This window comes from Arachis stenosperma, chromosome 7, assembly GCF_014773155.1.
Source record: "Arachis stenosperma cultivar V10309 chromosome 7, arast.V10309.gnm1.PFL2, whole genome shotgun sequence".
Taxonomy (NCBI): domain Eukaryota; kingdom Viridiplantae; phylum Streptophyta; class Magnoliopsida; order Fabales; family Fabaceae; genus Arachis; species Arachis stenosperma.
Window position 1 is genome coordinate 10,053,983 of NC_080383.1, and position 21,277 is coordinate 10,075,259.

The following is a 21,277-nucleotide window of genomic DNA, read 5'->3' on the forward strand; positions in this document are numbered from 1 at the left end:
TAGTTTCTAATTAATTTTCTTACCTTTGAAATAAAAGGTTTTACGATATAATTTCAGAACTTTAAAAAGTTCGATTTTTATTAGCCAAAAATTTCAGCAGACAAAAGTGGACCACATAGCTAGTATATATACTTTAAGCCAAAAAATGTTGGACTCAGCGCTAAATTGCCTAATAACTTAAACTTTGGGATAGAGGGATTTTATGGCATATATGCACAAAAATTATTAGTTATGAAATATATATTAAGTGCGATTATTATAGTAATTTTTTATGGAATAATGTTATATGAATAATAAAATTTATTATTATTTTTAATATTTAGTTAATAAATATATTTTTATATTAATTTTTAAATTTTAAATTTTAATAATATAAAAATAAATTATTAATTCAAAGTGTTGACTCATATTAAAGTAATTTATTTTAATAAAATGATTGAAATTTAAAATTAGAGAGATGTTCTGATTAGAATTTGGTTACATGTCTTTTCTATTTTAATTTAATATACATCGAACTAGTTGAATTTGATTTGCCTTATTACACATAAATCGAATCAGTCAAATTTAATTTATATTCAAAAGCTCAAATTTATGTAAATAGAATTAAGCCAATTCGATTTAATATTTTATGAATTCAGGTTTAGTAACATAGTAAATCGATGCAGCTAAATTCGCTTTACATATAAAAAAAAATATAGATAAATCAAATCACTATAATTTAAATTTTGTCTTAACGTGTTACGAAATAAAGTAATTCAATTTAACAAATGATAAATCTTATAAATACATTTAAAAAGTTTGCTTTTGTCTAAAGTGACATTTACAATAGCTAATGATGATAATTTTTTAATTCTAGTGTATTACGTAAAAAAGATAAAACAAAATTGAAAGAAAAAATAAAATTTATTGATAAGAATCTAACAAGCGTCATTATCTAACAATTAACTAGTTTTGATGAACTACAAAGTACTATAGTACAGAAACTAAGAGTCCATGACATATTAATAATGTGAAAAAATTATTTTATACGATTTTCGATTCTCTTACACGAGATTTTGTGAAGTTCGACTCTTTTATTGTATTCAAGCATTATTCATTAAATTGAAACATTATTGTAGGATCGTATTATTACTACTTTCAGTTATTCACTGAATTGAAGCATACCACTGTAACACCCCCATTAACTTGACAACACTAATACAATTTTCAGTATTTTCTGCTTCCACATGAACAGAATTGATAGCTCTTTGTGCCTCTTCAATAATTTAAAAAATGATATTGAAATTAGAAATCATAACAAAGTATTTTCATCAATAATTTTAACAATGATATTAAAATAAAAAATCATAAATCATAAATCATAAATTTCAAAAAAACAACAGTACTACTACCAATCAAGAAAATAAAACAAGACATTTTAAAACCTTAATGTAAAACTAGCCGTTCCTACGAAAGAAGAATAAGTAAAAGGGGATACTGCCACTATTTGACGAAATAAATAAGAGAGAAAGAGAGAGAGATTGGGAATATGACACAAAAGGTGTGCACATTTCTCAATTCACATTTAGATTATCACCGTAATGTCCAAAACAAATTTAGAAATAAACAGCTCATTATGATAACAATGAGAGAACTAGCCAGCGAAATCTATATAAACACATAGAAGCAGCGACAGATTAATTTACAATTATTCAACCCATAACAAGTTCACAAAGTATTCAATAATAATTATTCAATAATTATTGTTAAAGAATACTTAGAAGCTAGAAGTATAGAACAGAGCATAGCAAAACCTGAGAAAGAGGGGGAATAGTGCTGATCAGTGGAACAGAACTGGCGCCAGCAAAGGTGGAATAGAGCTGCGCGACGAAGCAGGAGGCAAGCCCAACAATAGTACTTCCAAGGCTAAAACGGCGACGATGGTGAAACAGAGCTGCACGATGGCAAGAATGGCTTCGAAGCTCCAACTTGTGATGATGGCGGAAACAGTCCAGCGGCTGGATGGAAGTGACGGAGTCAGCTTGCTGGCACTGAGACGAAGGATGAGTCTGAGAGTGATGGGAGGGAGTGTTGCGCCGTTGTGTGGAGTTAGGGTTGCTGGGTTAGGTTGGATAATGGTTTGGGGGGCTTAGGGAATTAAAATGGTGGCGGTTTTTATTAAATTTAGAAAACCAGTCGATTTGCGGTTTGGTTTGACCGACCGATTCTTGGCCGATTTGATAGTTTAATGTCGGTTTTTTTTATTTTACAGTTTTGCCATCCATCCGAACCGCTATTCTTATCAATTTATCGTTCGACCAGTCAGTTCAAATCAATTTTCAAAACCTTGGTTTTTTGAGGTGAGAACTTATGAATTGTTGGTCACAATTGGAGATGTGGTTGCTAGTTTAGGAAGATCGAATTAGAATCCTAAATTTGTAGGGCTTCCAAGAGCCTCTAGCTCAATACCTATAGGTACCTTTAGCTTCGTGTCTACAGTTGCACCCGAAGTAGTGATGCATGTGCATCATTGGTGGTTTTTAGTTGTTATTTCTATAGTTTTAGCTAGTTAAGTTTCATACAAATTTAGTCGATAAACAAGTGATTGCATGAAATATTCTGCATGTAATGAATTCTCAAGCATAAGTTGAAATTGTAACTATTTCATTAATATACAAGGTGAATATAATGCAATAGATTATACTAAGTGAAGTTGTGATTATGAGCATTATTATTACACTTAGTATATTAAATCATCTTATATATTACTTTGATGCACTATGTTTGAATACTTGATAGGAAAATGAGAAAAGGCATGCAGAGCACTAGGCGCTCGAATTGAAGTTGGCGCTGCCTTAGGAGAAGAGACGCTCAAATTGACGCTCGTTTGCACGCTCAATTACTCAACGCCAGCTAAAGGTGGTCACGCGTACGTGTAACAAGAAAATCCAGCGCCAGATTGAACGGGCGCTCAAATTGGCGCTCATTTACTGAGCGCCCACAATAAAGGCCACGCGTATGCATGGATGACGCGTACGCGTGAGGATGAAATTGTGCCTCCTGGAAGTGAGACTTGGCGTTCAAACTAGTGCTCGCTTGCACGCTCATTTAACGAGCGCATTCAATAAGGATCACACGTACGCGTGACACGTGAAATGAGTACTCGGATTGAATGAGTGCTGAGTTGAGTGCTCGTTAACTAAATGCCTATGACGAGGGTCATGCGTACACGTGGACGACGCGTACGCGTGACAAGTGAAGACAGTATCCAACATAAAGGGCGTTCGACAAACCAGCGCCCAAAATAGAGTAGTTGACTTTATTTTCGGAATTAAATGGACTACTTATGCGTATTCTTTTAGGACCAGGTTATACATTAACCTGTTAATATATTTAAGTGTACTTGCACATAATTTAAACATGGGTTGCTCTAGTGTAAAGATACAATTTTATACAGATATATAGATGTACTTTCTTTTTATATATGATGCTGACACGTGTTGTTTTTAATTCACAAGATCAAGCATGTCTTCAAGAGGTTACTGGTGCTCATGGTCGTTCTTGCTTCTTCCACTATTTCATAACTTCCACTCAGAATATACTAGAGACCAACTGTTTTCTTATTTATATTCTATGCATCAACAATTCTATTTTCACATCAAAAGCGTACCCACATGTACTCTAACCAAAGTAACTTTTTCTTTTGCCTTCTTTTAATTAATAGTAAAACTTAAAAAGAAAAAATAAGACATCGAAATACAACACACTGGAGTAAGAGTTTTGCATTCAGTAATTATAGTACCAACTAATGATGGATACCGAAAAATTTAGACTCCAAAACAAAAAGTAGTATATGAAAATATTAAAATAATTTATATTTCTAAATCCTAAACTTCAACTCCTAACCTCTATTTTCTAAATTTTGAATCCCAAAATTTAAACCTTAAATTCTAAAATATATTACCTTTAAAAAAGTTTCTCCTTACAATTTTTTGACAATATAAACTGGTCATACTTCTATTATTAATACAACTATTATTAATACAACAGTGTCTAATCACATATTAAATATTGGTTAAATTATATTTATTATATTAAATTAATAATATTTTTTTGCCTCATATATATATAATTTAATATTTTCTTTATATATATATATATATATATATCTCGAGCCCATTCATTGCAAAGGCAAAGGCATGCAATGATCCAACTATCTATTTGAATATTGTCCAAAAAAAAAAAAACCAAACAGAGCCATCCACCATTCCAGCGTAGGAAGTTCGGCTCTGGTGGGTTCTGCACAAACCTTAGCTTTCTCTGCACAATTCTACGCTGCTCCCACTATCATGGCTCATGGACATGTGTTGTTATTGTCTTCTTCTAATGAGAATATCTGTAAATCTTTATATACTTGCATCTGTACATTATAATTAGGGTAGGTTTTTGGTAGCCAAAGTTATAGTGGTTAAGAATGGCTAAATTTTGACTGACTAATGAATATATGACATGTGAAAAGTTTGGTGGAAGTTGGTAGTTAGAGTGATGGGTCTATTGTTAGTGATTACTAAAAGACAAAAAAGTAAATAAACTTACCAAAATAATGTGTATATCATGTGAACTTTTTTTAAGAAAAAAAATCTGTTAGTGTTTTTTAAGTAGATAATTCCAAAACTTTAATGGTTGGGCCTTAGTGAAAATCTATTATAATGTTAGATCAATAAAAGGTCATAAACTATTAATTATGAGAATAATTTAAAAAAATAAGAACTAAATCATGTAATATTTATGTGAGCTCTTACTATTAATATATTTATGATATGAATTATATGAAATATAAATTTATAAAGTATTAAAATTTTATAATAAAATATTTTTATTTTGAATAAAAATAATTATTAAATAGTATTATTAATTTTAATTTATCATAGTTATTATTATTTATGTTCTTGTTATTATTTATATTATTATTATTATTAAAAGAGAAATAATAATTTTATTAATGCTATGCCATAATATTTTTAGAAATCGTACTGTATAAATTTGGCAGGCTTTTATAGAATTTTTTATTATAATTATTTGTTATTTTAAAATTTAAAATATAAAAAATTTATACTGAAATACCACATTAGAAGGTTGTATATAGGTTATTTTTTTCGAAAACGAAATTTATGGTTTAAATTTATATGTTTGTAGATATGCAATTTTATTTGAGTTGTAGTCAAATACAAAATATGAATTTCAGTTTTTATTCATTTTTATTCTATTTTTATCTTTTATTGTAACATGTAAGAGATAGTTGTGGCCTCGATCATCTAAAAATTTTAAAAAATTATGTCTACATATGAGATATATGTCTAAAGAAAAAAATATTATGTAATTAGTAGCTTTATATATATATATATATATATATATATATATATATATATATATATATATATATATTATTTTTTATTATGTAATGGATTTATATCTTAATTATTTAGATCTCTAATATTTTTTACTTAACCAATTTAATATCATACACTCAAGTTTTTATACTTATCAAATTAGTTTTTATATATTTATCTCTATGTCTATTTTTAAGAAAAATTATTTGTTCTTTTAATAATAACATATTTAATATTTATATTATTATATAAAATATTAGTAATGACTTATAGAATTATATTCTGATAATTATATTGTGTATCTTAGATGTTATTTTCTTGTAAAAAGAATACTCAATTTTACGTTTAATTTTACATTCTTAAAAAAAAAAACAAAATAAACCTAACTTTTTTTTTATCTTAACTTATTAAATTTCAGCTATCATTTTATTTTAATATCCGTATCTTATATTTGATAATAGTATTATACCTTTCAAGTAATTAATAATTTATGATTTTTTTCAAGTAATTTTAATTAATAATTTTTGTAACTAAATACACTATAAATTTTTGGTCTATTATAATTTTATAATATATTATCGATATTGTTGTCTACTTTATGTAATTGTCATATCAAAAATGATATTATAAAAAATAATTTATAAGACTTTTTCTTTATATTTAGATAAAATCAATTCAATAACTATATATTATTCCTAAATTATTTTTATGTAATGAAAAAATCTAAAAAAGAAGTTAAAAAATTTGTCTATAATTCAACCCCTTCGTATTAAAAATCCTAGATCCATCTTTGGTAATCTAAATACAAAAATATTTTGTACACTATTATGATTAAAATATATTTTACCATAATTTTACATGAATATTTTAAGAAAATACGAATGATTCTTTTTATTTTATATTTTTACGTCTTTTGCTTGTCAATGCCCATTTCTTCTTTAGTTTTAAAATTTATATCATGAAATTAACAAATAATATGTATAATGATGGATATAAAATAAAAAAACAAAAAAATTTTAGTTAAATAAAAATTAACAAATTAATATGGTAAAAAACCATAAACATTGATAAAAACTAACCAATTTACTTCATAAATCATGGTGGTTTTGCATATTTTATATTTATTTCTTTAAAATTTTATACAAGGACCACCTTTTATATAAATATTAAGAGAACAAACAAAATTAAAAGTGAATTCAGTTTTAAGACAATCTGGTATAATTGATTTTCAACTAGTTTATTTAAATAAATTATAAAAGGTATGACATTATGAATTTAAGATTTACGAATGTCTGCTTTAGTGGATTCACAAACTAAAAAAGTAAATCTTATTAATAAAACTATTATGAAGATTTTTAATAAGAGCAGTGCTATATGACTAACAAGTATTAACATTTTTTGTCCACACTTAATTGGTAATAATTTGTACTTATATTTATAGAGATTTTGTACACAATAAACATACAATTTACACATATGTTTATTAAAATTGTGCACATATATACATATAAATCATTATCATTTGCACTCAAAATTTTTAGAGTTTGAACATATAAATTAATAAAATTTATCTGTTAAAAATAATTTAGTATTTATATTCACCAAAAAATGAACAAAACTACTAAAAATTACTAATTTCCAAAAATTTCTCTTTTAATAATAATAATAATAATAATAATAATAATAATAATAATAATAATAATAAGAATAAAAATAATAATAACTATAATAATATCAATAATATTGTTTAATAGTTATTTTTATTCAAAATAAAAATATTTTCTTATAAAATTTTAACACTTTATAAATTTATACTCTCATATAATTCATGCCACAAATACATTAATAATAAGAGCTCACATAAATATTGCATGATTTAGTTCTTGTTTTTTTTATTACTCTCATTATTAATAGTTTATGATGACTTTTTATTGATCTAACATTATAATAGATTTTTACACTAAAACCCAACCATTAAAGTTTTGAAATTATTCACTTAAAAAATACTAACAGATTTTTTTTCTTCAAAACAAAGGCCCACATGATATACACATCATTTTGGTCCTTTTATTTACTCTTTTGCCCTACTACTCACTAACAATAAGACCTATCACTCTAACTAACAATTTTCATCTAACTCTACACATGTCATATGTTTATTGGTCAGTCAAAATTTAGCCATTTTTAGCCACTATAACCTTAGCCGCCAAAAAACTACCCTTATAATTACCCTTTAAACATACATCAGAAACTGACAATGACGTGTAAAAAAAAATAATAAAATAAAATAAAATAAAATAAAATAAAACAGGAGGAGTAAAATAGTTATCGATAATTACCTATGCATGACCAAAGTCCAGTACTTAACCGAATCATTGGTGTGGCAGTCATCACCTTTTCATGCAACTATTGGCTTCATGAATTCTTTCATTGATATTTTGAACATGGTGTCACCAATAGATTATATTGATAATTTTTTTTCCTTATTTTTAAATGTATTTATTAATTATTATTAAAATAAAAATAATTTTAAATATAATAAATATATAATAATAAATATTATATGTATAAAATTATAGATATTAAATTAAAATAAATAAATTTATATTATTATCTTTAATAATAAATTTTAAATAACTTTAAAATAAATAAATTTAATATATACGAATAATATTAAAGATAATAATATAAATTTATTTATTTTAATTTAATATCTATAATTTTATACGTATAATATTTTTTATTATATATTTACTATATTTAAAATTATTTTTATTTTAATAATAATTAATAAATACATTTAAAAATAAGGGAAAAAAAACTATCTATCCCTCTGGTTATCATGAGGCCCAAACATTGCCATCGCAATTATTGAAATGATGATATATCATAATATATGGTTATTATTAGTTTGCTGGTTCAATTTTGTTTCCTCAATTTTGCATCATGCTCGTCACAAACAGCTGCATGCACTGCCTTGCTTCCCACGAGGTATGTGTAAAATTAAATCAAATTTTTAAAATTCTTTTTAGAAACATTTATTATTTTTATACATGATTTAATTTAAATTTTTGATAAAAAATATTTTGATAAAATTATCAACTTTGAAAAAAAAAACCAAGAATTTTGTTGACACTTATAACACAGAGAAATTAAAAATAAAATTATATTTAAAAATATTTCTATTGGTTTTAATTCAATAACAAATACAATAGATAAATTATTTTATCATCATTTATTATGTACAACTACTTCTTATATTTAATAAAATAGAATTACATAATATATATTGTAAAGCATTTATATTTTCATTATTCGTTGTTAGATTTTGTTTTATGTCTGAAAGTTAATAATATTACATATATTTTTTAATAATTGACTCCTCATTCATATTATTTTTCTTATAATTTGGTTAATTTATTATTTAAATTTTAATCATTTTTGTGGAAAAAGCTAAGATATACATAAAATTTTAACAATAATGGAGTGGAGGATCTGAAAAGTAGTTAACGAGAAATTCAGAAAAATTAATATTCAGATTGTCAAAAACATGATATATAAGAGAAAAATTATTTTTAAATTTGAGTAAAATGGGACACTCCCCATTCCAATATGAAAAATAACAATGAAAATGAAAGTATAGAGATAGACATCACAATTCAGTAATAAATATAGCTGAAAGTGATTCAGTGATATAATCATTTTATTTGAAATACGAATTAAGATAATATTAAAAAATAATATTTAAGAAGGATTATCTAAAAATTAATTAAATGATAATTTAGTTATTATTTTAAGTTGAATGATAATTTAAAATAAAAATGAAAGAATTTGTGAAAATTTCGTGTTTTGAACATGTAAATTTCGGTTAAATTAGTAGATAATTAGTCAATAAATTAGTTTTTAATAAGGAGGATTAGAAATGCGAATATTATATCAAAATAGGGTAGAGCTCATCGAAACGAGAATTTCGACACTAATTTCAAAGAAAATGATCCAAAATTGGACCAAACGGGCCGAACCGGTTGAATCGGACCCGAACCGAGCTGTCGGTCCAACCGGATCAGCCCTATTAAATGAACCCAGCTCTGTCTTCTCCCTCATTACTGCAGCAACGAAGCCTTCAGCTTCCAGGGAGAAGAGAAACGAGAAATATCCCGTAACCCTTACTTTTAATTTCCAACTCCCATAACTTCTCCGTTCGAGCTCCGATCGCTGCACTGTTTGCGGCCACGCATTCACCGCGTCGAGCTTTACATTTCTACCAGAACAATTTCATAGGTAACTTGTTATTTCATCTCAGTCTCCTCTTTTCCCCCAATTTTTGAATTTTTAATGGGAAGGTTAAATTTTTTTTATTTCTGATATTTTAGGATCCAATTAGCTTGAGGGAAACATTCACTCTTGCTTATGTGAAGCTTGGGTAAGGTGAGGATATGATAATTCTATTTTAATTTTATTGAATTTGAGCTTTGAGTATTAAATTGGATATATATGTGTTATGAATGTGTATTAGGTTGTGAATAAATAATTGGAGCTTGAAATTGTGAATACTGAAACTTGGAGGAAGCGGATTAGTTGAGTTTTGAGGGGCTGCCTTGATTTTAAATAATTTGCTTTGGTCGTTACGTGGAAATCGGCCAAGGTATGGTTTAGGTTTCTTGCATTTAATATATAATGTTCTGTGAAAACTTAGGCTAGATGACCATAGGATAAGTTGGAATGCAGGTGTATGTTTAATGTTTAGTAATTTGTCGATGAATATATTTGGTTGAACTTTATTGGATAATTAGTTATTAATTTTGGATGGTGAATGTTGTATGTTAATTTGGAGAGAATTATGGTTGAATGTTATTGTTGTTGAACATAGCTGGTTTGGTGCTTGTTGATTAATTAATGATTTGGTAAATTATTGATTTGAAGTATAACTATTGTGGAGGTTGTTGTGATAATGAGGTATTTTGTGTTAGAAGCCTAGGATTAGTGAACTATGATCCTTAGTTGAATTTTGGTTGTTGGTTTTGAATATGGTATGAGTATAATTGTTGATCTAAGGTAGATTTATTGTGGTGACTGTTGTGATGATGAGGAAGTGTATGTTGAATTGAAAAGAAAGCAGGTTTGGACCCGAAAAGGGTAGCAAAGTCCGAGTTTTAGAGGAGGTGCTGCCAAAATTTTATAAAAATTAGAGATTTTGTTTATATGATTATCTAAAAAGATTTAGATTCAAAGGTTATATGGTTTGATTTAGAGTTATTAAGAAAATGAGTATGTTTTAAGTTTGGAGTTTGATTCTTAGAAAAGAATGAATTATGTTTTGAATTAGAATTATTGATGGACGGAATGAGAGGTGTGATAATGAAGGATATGGATTGAATATGTTTAATGCATGATGATGAGTGAGATGAAATTGAGAATGATGTGAATGTTGATGAATTATAATTGAATTATTTATATGGCTTATGAATTTGAATGATCTGAGATACGAGATTCCCTGGATTAAATGCCATGGCTTGCCACCACGTGTACCAGGTTGAAAACTCGATACTCAGTTGACCTTACGACGTAAGTGTGACCGGGCACTATATAAATTCCCGGGAATGTGGTGGACGAAATTGTGATTCATTCTTTTCTAACTTGTACAAATCCCCGGTAATGGCTCCAAAAACTTGGTGCTCAATATCACGGTGTCTAAAATTCAATTCACAACTCCGTTCAACTTAACCAGCAAGTGTACTGGGTCATCCAAGTAATACCTTACGTGAGTAAGGGTCGATCCCACAGAGATTGTTGGTATGAAGCAAGCTTTGGTCACCTTGTAAATCTCAGTTAGGCAGATTAAATAGTTTTGGGTTTCGAAAATTTAATAATAAAAAGAAAAGAAAAGGGATAGAAATACTTATGTAAATTAATAGTGGGAATTTCAGATAAGTGTATGGAGATGCTGTGCTCCTCTTGAATCTCTACTTTCCTATTACATTCATCCAATCCTTCTTACTCCTTTCCATGGCAAGCTGTATGTAGGGCATCACTGTTGTCAGTGGCTACATCCCATCCTCTCAGTGAAAATGTTCCTATGCTCTATCACAGCACGGCTAATCAGCTGTTGGTTCTCGATCATGTTGGAATAGGATCCATTGATCCTTTTGCGTTTGTCATCACGCCCAGCAATCGCGAGTTTGAAGCTCGTCACAGTCATTCAATCCCAGAATCCTACTCGGAATACCACAGACAAGGTTTAGACTTTCTGGATCCTCATGAATGCCGCCATCTATCTAGCTTATACCACGAAGATTCTGTTGGGGAATCTAAGAGATATGCGCCCGGCCTAAGGTAGAACGGAAGTGGTTGTCAGTCACGCGCGTTCATATGTGAGAATGATGATGAGTGTCACGGATCATCACATTCATCAAAGTATTGTGCAACGTATATCTTGGAATAAGAATAGAAGAGAATTGAATAGAAAGTAATAGTAATTGTATTGAAACTTGAGGTACAGCAGAGCTCCACACCCTTAATCTATGGTGTGCAGAAACTCCACCGTTGAAAATACATAAGTGAAAGGTTCAGGCATGGCCGAATGGCCAGCCCCCTAAAACGTGATCAATAGCCTCTTAAGATGAAGAATAAAACAAAACTGAGACCAAAGATGAAACGTGGTCAAAGACGTCTAATACAATAGTTAAATGTCCTATATATACTAGACTAGCTACTAAGGTTTACATGAGTAAGTAATTGATGCATAAATCCACTTCCGGGGCCCACTTGGTGTATGCTTGGGCTGAGCTTGATCTATCCACGAGCTGAGGCTTCTCTTGGAGTTGAACTCCAAGTTATAACGTGTTTTGGGCGTTCAACTCCGGATCATGACGTTTTTCTGGCGTTTAACTCCAGACAGCAGCATGTACTTGGCGTTCAACGCCAAGTTACGTCGTCAATTTCCGAATAAAGTATGGACTATTATATATTGCTGGAAAGCTCTAGATGTCTACTTTCCAACGCCGTTGAGAGCGCGCCAATTGGAGTTCTGTAGCTCCAGAAAATCCATTTCGAGTGCAGGGAGGTCAGATTCCAACAGCATCAGCAGTCCTTTTGTCAGCCTCCTATCAGAGTTTTGCTCAAGTCCCTCAATTTCAGCCAGAAATTACCTGAAATCACAGAAAAACACACAAACTCATAGTAAAGTCCAGAAATATGAATTTAACATAAAAACTAATGAAAACATCCCTAAAAGTAGCTAGATCATACTAAAAACTACCTAAAAACAATGCCAAAAAGCGTATAAATTATCCGCTCATCACAACACCAAACTTAAATTGTTGCTTGTCCCCAAGCAACTGAAAATCAAATAGGATAAAAAGAAGAGAATATACTATAAATTCCAGAATATCAATGAATATTAATTATAATTAGATGAGCGGGACTTGTAGCTTTTTGCTTCTGAACAGTTTTGGCATCTCACTTTTTCCTTTGAAGTTTAGAATGATTAGCTTCTCTAGGAACTTAGAATTTCGGATAGTGTTATTGATTCTCCTAGTTAAGCATGTTGATTCTTGAACACAGCTACTTATGAGTCTTGGCCGTGGCCCTAAGCATTTTGTTTTCCAGTATTACCACCGGATACATAAATGCCACAGACACATAACTGGGTGAACCTTTTCAGATTGTGACTCAGCTTTGCTAGAGTCCCCAGTTAGTGGTGTCCAGAGCTCTTAAGCACACTCTTTTTGCTTTGGATCACGACTTTAACCACTCAGTCTCAAGCTTTTCACTTGGACCTTAATGACACAAGCACATGGTTAGGGACAGCTTGATTTAGCCGCTTAGGCCTGGATTTTATTTCCTTGGGCCCTCCTATCCATTGATGCTCAAAGCCTTGGATCCTTTTTTACCCTTGCCTTTTGGTTTTAAGGGCTATTGGCTTTTTCTGCTTGCTTTTTCTTTTCTTTCTATTTTTTTTCGCCACTTTTTTTTTCTCGCAAGCTTTTTACTTTTCACTGCTTTTTCTTGCTTCAAGAATCAATTTCATGATTTTTCAGATCCTCAATAACATTTCTCTTTGTTCATCATTCTTTCAAGAGCCAACAATTTTAACATTCATAAACAACAATATCAAAAGACATATGCACTGTTTAAGCATTCATTCAGAAAACAAAAAGTATTGTCACCACATCAATATAATTAAATTAAATTCAAGGATAAATTCGAAATTCATGTACTTCTTGTTCTTTTGAATTAAAACATTTTTCATTTAAGAGAGGTGAAGGATTAATGGATTTTATTCATAGCTTTAAGACATGGTTACTACATACTAATGATCGTGAAGTAGAGACACAAAACATAGATAAACATAACATAAAAAAAACGAAAAACAGAAGAAATAAGAACAAGGAATGAATCCACCTTAGTGGCGTCTTCTTCTTGAAGGACCAATGATGTTCTTAAGCTCTTCTATGTCCCTTCCTTGCCTTTGTTGCTCCTCCCTCATTGCTCTTTGATCTTCTCTTATTTCATGGAGAATGATGGAGTGCTCATGATGTTCCACCCTTAATTGTTCCACATTGTGGCTCAAATCTTCTAAGGAAGTGTTGAGTTGCTCCCAATAGTTGTTGGGAGGAAAGTGCATCCCTTGAGGCATCTCAGGGATTTCTTGATGATGAGCTTCCTCATGCATCTCTTGAGAACCGTGAAGGGTCTCTCTTGCTTGCTCCATCCTCTTCTTGGTGATGGGCTTATCCTCTTTAATGGGGATGTCTCCTTCTACGATAACTCCAGCTGAGTAACATAGATCGCAAATAAGGTGAGGAAAAGCTAGCCGTGCCATTGTGGAGGACTTGTCGGCTATTTTGTAGATTTCATTGGAGATTACCTCATGAACTTCTACTTCCTCTCCAATCATGATGCTATGAATCATGATGGCCCGATCCACAGTAACTTCAGATCAGTTGCTAGTGGGAATGATGGAGCGTTGAATGAACTCCAACCATCCTCTAGCTACAGGCTTGAGATCCAGTCTTCTTAGTTGGACTGGCTTGCCTTTGGAGTCTCTTTTCCATTGAGCTCCTTCCACACATATGTCCGTAAGGACTTGGTCCAACCTTTGATTAAAGTTGACCCTTCTAGTGTAGGGGCGTTCATCTCCTTGCATCATGGGCAAGTGGAACGCCAACCTCACATTTTCCGGACTAAAATCTAAGTATTTCCCCCGAACCATTGTGAGATAATTCTTTGGACTCAGGTTCATACTTTGATCATGGTTCCTAGTGATCCATGCATTGGTATAGAACTCTTGAACCATTAAGATTCCGACTTGTTGCATGGGGTTGGTTAGGACTTCCCAACCTCTTCTTCGGATCTCATGTCGGATCTCCAGATACTCATTCTTTTTGAGCTTGAAAGGGACCTCGGGGATCACCTTCTTCTTTGCCACAACATCATAGAAGTGGTCTTGATGGCTTTTGGAGATGAATCTTTCCATCTCCCATGACTCGGAGGTGGAAGCTTTAGTCTTCCCTTTTCCTTTTCTAGAGGATTCTCCGGTCTTAGGTGCCATTGATGGTAATGAAAAAACAAAAAGCTTATGCTTTTACCACACCAAACTTAAAATATTGCTCGCCCTCGAGCAAGAGAAGAAAGAAGAGAAGAAGAAGAAGAAGAGAATATGGTAGAGAGGGAGAGAAGTAGGTTCGGCCAAGTGGGAGAAGAGGGGGTTGTGTTGTGTGAAAATGAAGTAGAATGGAAGGGTATTTATAGGGAGAGGGGGTAGTGTATGTTCGGCCATTTAGGGTGGGAATGGGTGGGAAAATGGTTTTGAATTTTTGAAGGTAGGTGGGGTTTATGGGGAAGAGTGGAAGGATGTGAGTGGTGAAGGGGGTGATTGGGAAGAGGAATTGAGGTGATTGGTAAAGAGTGTTGGGAAGTGTGACATGGGGAAGAGTAATCACAAAAATTAGGATTAGGAGGTAAGGTGGGAATATGGTAGGTGGGGATCCTGTGGGGTCCACAGATCCTGAGGTGTCAAGGAATTCCATCCCTGCACCAAATAGGCATGTAAAATGCCTTTGCACACTATTCTGGCGTTTAAACGCCCATTGGTGCACGTTCTAGGCGTTCAACGCCCATGTAAAGCATGTTTCTGGCGTTGAACGCCGGTTTCATGCTTGTTACTGGCGTTCAGCGCCAGCTTTTCTTCTCTAAGCACATTCCTGGCGTTCAGCGCCAGAATGTTGCTTGTTTCTGGCGTTCAGTGCCAGAATGATGCTCTGTTCTGGCATTGAACGCCGGCCAGATGCATCTTACTGGCGTTGAACGCCAGCCTGTGCTTCCTCCAGGGTGTGATTTTTTTCTTCTGCTGTTTTTGATTCTGTTTTTAATTTTTATGATTTTTTCGTGACTCCTCATGATCATGTACCTAATAAAACACAAAATAACAATAAAATAAAATAAAATAAAAATTAGATAAATAAAATTGGGTTGCCTCCCAACAAGCGCTTCTTTAATGTCAATAGCTTGACAGTGGCTCTCATGGAGCCACAAGGTGATCAGGTCAATGTTGTATAGTCCCAACACCAAACTTAGAGTTTGGATATGGGATTTTAACACCAAACTTAGAGTTTGGTTGTGGCCTCCCAACACCAAACTTAGAGTTTGACTGTGGGGGCTCTTCTTGACTCTGAACTGAGAGAAGCTCTTCATGCTTACTCTCTTTTGTCACAGAGGGATGGCCATGTGCCTTAAACACAAGGTAGTCCCCATTCAATTGAAGGACTAATTCACCTCTGTTGACATCTATCACAGCTTCTGCTGTGGCTAGGAAAGGTCTTCCAAGGATGATGCAATCATCCTCTTCCTTCCTAGTGTCTAAGATTATGAAATCAGTAGGGATGTAAAAGCCTTCAACCTTTACTAGCACGTCCTCTACTATTCCATAAGCTTGTCTTAATGACTTGTCTGCCAATTGTAATGAGAACAAGGCAGGTTGTACCTCAATGATCCCCAGCTTCTCCATTACAGAGAGTGGCATAAGATTTATCCCTGACCCCAAATCACATAGGGCTTTTTCAAAGGTCATGGTGCCTATGGTACAAGGTATTAAGAACTTGCCAGGATCTTGTTTCTTTTGAGGTAGAGTTTGCTGAATCCAGGTATCCAGTTCACTAATGAGCAAGGGAGGTTCACTTTCCCAAGTCTCATTACCAAACAACTTGGCATTCAGCTTCATGATAGCTCCTAAATATTGAGCAACTTGCTCTCCAGTCACATCTTCATCCTCTTCAGAGGAAGAGTAGTCTTCAGAGCTCATGAATGGCAGAAGAAGATTTAATGGAATCTCTATGGTCTCTATATGAGCCTCAGATTCCTTTGGATCCTTAATAGGAAACTCCTTCTTGCTTGAGGGACGTCCCAGGAGGTCTTCCTCACTAGGATTTTCATCCTCCTCCCCCCTTGTGCATTCGGCCATATTGATTATATCAATAGCCTTGCACTCTCCTTTTGGATTCTCTTCTGTATTGCTTGGGAGAATACTGGAAGGAGTTTCAATGACTTTCTTACTCAGCTGGCCTACTTGTGCCTCCAGATTTCTAATGGAGGATCTTGTTTCACTCATGAAACTGAAAGTGGCCTTTGACAGATCAGAGACTAGATTGGCTAAATTAGAAGTGTTTTGTTCGGAATTCTCTGTCTGTTGCTGAGAAGATGATGGGAAAGGCTTGCTATTGCTCAGCCTATTGCGTCCACCATTGTTAAAGCCTTGTTGAGGCTTTTGTTGATCCTTCCATGAGAAATTTGGATGATTTCTCCATGATGAGTTATAGGTGTTTCCATAAGGTTCACCCATGTAATTAACCTCTGCCATGGCATGGTTCTCAGGATCATAAGCTTCTTCAGAAGCTGCCTCTTTAGTACTGTTGGATGCATGTTGCCATCCATTCAGATTTTGAGAGATCATGTTGACCTGTTGAGTCAACACTTTGTTCTGAGCCAATATGGCATTCAGAGCATCAATTTCAATAACTCCTTTCTTCTGAGGTATCCCATTATTCACGGAATTCCTTTTAGAAGTGTACATAAATTGGTTGTTTGCAACCATATCAATGAGTTCTTGAGCCTCTTCAGGCGTTTTCTTTAGGTGAATAGATCCACCTGCAGAATGGTCCAATGACATTTTCGAAAATTCAGATAGACCATAATAGAATATATCTAATATGGTCCATTCTGAAAACATGTCAGATGGACATCTTTTGGTCAGCTGCTTGTATCTTTCCCAAGCTTCATAGAGGGATTCACCATCTTTTTGTTTGAAGGTTTGAACATCCACTCTCAGCTTGCTCAGCTTTTGAGGAGGAAAGAATTTATCCAAGAAGGCAGTGACCAGCTTATCCCAAGAGTCCAGGCTATCCTTGGGTTGTGAATCCAACCATATTCTAGCTCTGTCTCTTACAGCAAAAGGGAAAAGCATGAGTCTGTAGACTTCAGGATCAACTCCATTCGTCTTTACAGTCTCACAGATCTGCAAGAACTCAGTTAAAAACTGATAGGGATCTTCAGATGGAAGTCCATGAAACTTGCAGTTTTGTTGCATTAATGCAACTAGCTGAGGTTTCAGCTCAAAGTTGTTAGCTCCAATGGCAGGAATGGAGATGCTTCTTCCATCAAACTTGGACGTTGGCTTTGTGAAGTCACCAAGCATTCTCCTTGTATTATTATTATTTTCGGCTGCCATCTCCTTCTCTTGTTCGAAAATTTCTGAAAGGTTACCTTTAGAATAATGTAATTTAGCTTCTCTTAATTTTCTCTTCAGAGTCCTTTCAGGTTCTGGATCAATTTCAACAAGAGTGCCCTTTTCCCTGTTCCTGCTCATATGAAAGAGAAGAAAACAAGAAAAGAAAGAGGAATCCTCTATGTCACAGTATAGAGATTCCTTTATGTTAGTAGAAGAAGAAGGGGGTAGAAGAATGAAGAAGGATGGATTCGGATTTTTGGATGAAGAGAGGTGAAGAGAAGTGTTAGTAAATAAATAATTAAATAGAATAAGAAAAGAGAAAGAAAATTTCGAAAATAATTTTTGAAAAAGGGATTAGCAATTTTCGAAAGTTAGAGATAAATGTAATTAAAATTAAAACATGAAATATTTAGTTAATCAAAAAGAATTTTTAAAAAAAAAGAGAGAGATATTTTCGAAAATTAGAGAGGGAAAAGTAGTTAGTTGGTTTTGGAAAAGATAAGAAACAAACAAAAAGTTAGTTAGTTGATTGAAAAAGATTTGAAATCAAATTTGAAAAGATAAGAAGATAAGATAGAAATTTTAAGAAAAAGATATTTTGAAAAAGATTTAATTTTTAAAATGACTTGACTAACAAGAAACTACAAGATAAGATTCTAGAACTTAAAGATTGAACCTTTCTTAACTAGAAAGTAACAAACTTCAAATTTTTGAACCAATCACATTAATTGTTAGCTAATTTTTGAAAATTTGATATAAAGATAAGAAAAAGATTTTGAAAAATAATTTGAAAAATATTTTTGAAATTTTCGAAAATGATAAAAAAATGAAAAAGATATGATTTTTGAAAAAGATTTTGAAAAGATAAGATTTTTGAAATTGAAATTTTGACTTGACTTGTAAGAAACAACTAATTTTAAAAATTTTTGACCAAGTCAACCCAAAATTTCAAAAATTTGGAGGGAAATAAGGAAAAGATATGTTTTTTTTATTTTTGAATTTTTAATGAGGAGAGAGAAAAACACAAACATGACCCAAAACATAAAAATTTTAGATCAAAACACAAGATGCACGCAAGAACACTATGAATGTCAAGATGAACACCAAGAACACTTTGAAGATCATGATGAACATCAAGAACATATTTTTGAAAAATTTTTTATGCAAAGAAAATATGCAAGACACCAAACTTAAAAATCTTTAATGCATGGACTCTAACAAACGAAAAATGCATATGAAAAACAACAAACAACACAAAACAAGAAAACATCAAGATCAAACAAGAGGACTTATCAAGAACAACTTGAAGATCATGAAGAACACTATGAATGCATGGAATTTTCAAAAAATGCAAGAAAAAAATTTTTAAAGCATGCAATTGACACCAAACTTAAAAATTGACTCAAGACTCAAATAAGAAACACAAAATATTTTTGGTTTTTATGATTTTATGATTTTTTTTGTATTTTTATTAATTTTTTTCGAAAATGTTCTTTAAAAAAAATGAAAATTAAAGAAGAATTTTTTGAAAACTTTTTGAAAAGGAAATTACCTAATCTGAGCAACAAGATGAACCGTCAGTTGTCCATACTCGAACAATCCCCGGCAACGGCGCCAAAAACTTGGTGGACGAAATTGTGATTCATTCTTTTCTAACTTGTACAAATCCCCGGTAATGGCTCCAAAAACTTGGTGCTCAATATCACGGTGTCTAAAATTCAATTCACAACTCCGTTCAACTTAACCAGCAAGTGTACTGGGTCATCCAAGTAATACCTTACGTGAGTAAGGGTCGATCCCACAGAGATTGTTGGTATGAAGCAAGCTTTGGTCACCTTGTAAATCTCAGTTAGGCAGATTAAATAGTTTTGGGTTTCGAAAATTTAATAATAAAAAGAAAAGAAAAGGGATAGAAATACTTATGTAAATTAATAGTGGGAATTTCAGATAAGTGTATGGAGATGCTGTGCTCCTCTTGAATCTCTACTTTCCTATTACATTCATCCAATCCTTCTTACTCCTTTCCATGGCAAGCTGTATGTAGGGCATCACTGTTGTCAGTGGCTACATCCCATCCTCTCAGTGAAAACGTTCCTATGCTCTGTCACAGCACGGCTAATCAGCTGTTGGTTCTCGATCATGTTGGAATAGGATCCATTGATCCTTTTGCGTTTGTCATCACGCCCAGCAATCGCGAGTTTGAAGCTCGTCACAGTCATTCAATCCCAGAATCCTACTCGGAATACCACAGACAAGGTTTAGACTTTCCGGATCCTCATGAATGCCGCCATCTATTGATGAGCGGATAATTTATACGCTTTTTGGCATTGTTTTTAGGTAGTTTTTAGTAAGTTTAAGCTACTTTTAGGGATATTTTCATTAGTTTTTATGTTAAATTCACATTTCTGGACTTTACTATGAGTTTGTGTGTTTTTCTGTGATTTCAGGTAATTTCTGGCTGAAATTGAGGGACTTGAGCAAAACTCTGAAAAAGGCTGACAAAAGGACTGCTGATGCTGTTGGAATCTGACCTCCCTGCACTCAAAATGGATTTTCTGGAGCTACAGAACTCCAATTAGCGCGCTCTCAACGGCGTTGGAAATTAGACATCCAGGGCTTTCCAGCAATATATAATAGTCCATACTTTATTCGGAAATTGACAACGTAACTTGGCGTTGAACGCCAAGTACATGCTGCTGTCTGGAGTTAAACGCCAGAAAAACGTCATGATCCGGAGTTGAATGCCCAAAACACGTCATAACTCAGAGTTCAACTCCAAGAGAAGCCTCAGCTCGTGGATAGATCAAGCTCAGCCCAAACATACACCAAGTGGGCCCCGGAAGTGGATTTATGCATCAATTACTTACTCATGTAAACCCTAGGAGCTAGTTTATTATAAATAGAACATTTAACTAATGTATTTGATATCTCTTGACCATTCGGTCTTTTGATCACTTTGGAGGAGGCTGGCCTCTCGGCCATGCCTGAACCTTTTACTTATGTATTTTCAACGGTGGAGTTTCTGCACACCATAGATTAAGGGTGTGGAGCTCTGCTGTACCTCAAGTATTAATGCAATTCTATTTTCTTCCATTCAATTCAACTTGTTCTTATTCCAAGATATTCATTCGCACCCAAGAACATGATGAATGTGATGATTATGTGACGCTCATCATCATTCTCA

General features: G+C 32.5%; 1 long non-coding RNA gene across 1 annotated transcript; it reads left to right on the forward strand.

The window, feature by feature from the left end:
- The first annotated feature begins 9,483 nt into the window (after positions 1-9,483).
- Positions 9,484-21,049, forward strand: LOC130940324 (uncharacterized). The gene is made up of 4 exons (XR_009070279.1): positions 9,484-9,650; positions 9,743-9,797; positions 9,886-10,014; positions 20,541-21,049. It is a non-coding gene; the product is annotated as an uncharacterized LOC130940324 (long non-coding RNA).
- Positions 21,050-21,277: the final 228 nt, after the last annotated feature.